This window comes from Nestor notabilis, unplaced genomic scaffold, assembly GCF_000696875.1.
Source record: "Nestor notabilis isolate BGI_N333 unplaced genomic scaffold, ASM69687v1 scaffold2771, whole genome shotgun sequence".
In the NCBI taxonomy this organism is placed as follows: domain Eukaryota; kingdom Metazoa; phylum Chordata; class Aves; order Psittaciformes; family Psittacidae; genus Nestor; species Nestor notabilis.
In genome coordinates this window covers 24,233-25,890 of record NW_009914121.1, presented here as the reverse complement: position 1 = coordinate 25,890, position 1,658 = coordinate 24,233, and positions in this window count along the sequence as shown.

Below are 1,658 nucleotides of genomic sequence, written 5' to 3'. Positions count from 1 at the left end.
CTGTCACCTCCCAAGTGCTTTCATGCCACATGATTGTTCCTGAGAAGCCAGAGCCTGTTCATTTGGTTTTAGGGTTTTGTATCTTGGCCCACACCCTAGCATCTGAAAAGATTTACCAACAAATGTGTCTCCGCCTTTTTCCTGCTCTTTTGAACCAAGCCTTGATGAGTATTGCACTGAAAATGTGGTCTCTGTTTCAAAAGGATGGATACAATCTGCTCCCAAGGCCCTGTGCTTTCTCTTCATACTCAGCTAGGAAACAAATGACTGTGATGAAAAGAAAGAATCTGGTGATCTGTCAGTATTTTTGACAACTACAACAGCAATATAAAGCCATAAAACCCCAAAGGTTTCTACAGGGCACAGTGTAAAAGATTTGCTACAAACCAGCCACAGCTCTGTAATGATCTGCCTAAGTAATTATCCGATTGTTTTTTAACACTGTCATATCAAATGACCAGTTCAAGAAGGCAATTTATTTAAAATAGCAAATCAATATACTTTCAGTACAGTTTCTGCTGATCCTGCATCTCTAACCATGCTGGGAGTCCCCTGAGTAACACAGCAGCTTAAGCTTCATCTTATTGGACTAATCTTCCAGCTGTCTTTAACAATATATTTATTTTACAATAGCTGGGACTGAACTGGGTTGGAAAAGAAAGGTGTGGACAGCCAGTGAAGTTCAGCCAAAGGGGATGTGAACAGGGTTTTAAAAATAGGTTTCGTTTTATGCCTGGCCCTGGCCACATGCTGAAGGAAAGGAGGGAGGCTACCCGGGCTCAAGGGGCTTCCACGATGCCATCAGTAAAACTGTATTGTAAACAGCTTCTAGCATGAACAGACTTAATGGTACTAATTCTACTTTTGACATGAAGTTAAAAGCCTAGGGTAGACATGTCATCATTTTTTCTTAACTTCCAACCAATCTGTGGAATTGTTTGCATATAGGTATTTAGGCCATTGCACCATAAAAGGGATGTATCCGAGAAGATAAGGAGAATGGATGTAATATCTCTTAGTTCAGGAGATGAAGACATAAAATAGAGTACACCCCAGAGAAAGGACTATTGATTCTACTAATTCTGGTTTTTGATGGGCACTCAGATGTTACCTCTTAATGCAGCTGGCCTTAACAGTCATGATCCTGGTAGACAAGTATATGTAAGGATCAAACTGAATCCATACTACAGCCAGTTTGAAGGGCTATTTTTGCTTGAACCAGGAGTGAACTGGAACCATTATTCTGGTGTGTTTATGGAGTCTAGGCTGGGCTTGATTTTATTTTTTTTTTTTTTTAAGCTGTCAGCTCCCTAGACAAAACCAAACTGAAAATTCATATACATGAGCTAAAAGAAGACTATGTAAGTGATTGATAGTCTACACAAACAGGAAATACTTGTGCTTATGTCAAAGTTTGCTGTCACTAATGTTTTACCAGGGTGTCAAAGCTGAAAATGTTGTTTCAGAAATCCCAGAGAATAATTTTGGGTGACGAATTTTATGCTACGCAGATAAAGCAAGGCAAGACATTTAAAAACTCAGCATATTAACAGTCCATTTATTTAAACAGAAGACTCTTCTACCATATGAAGGCTACAAGAGAGATTAAACCAAAATGGATGAAAATCAATCATAAGTAACATAGATTTTTTCAGAGA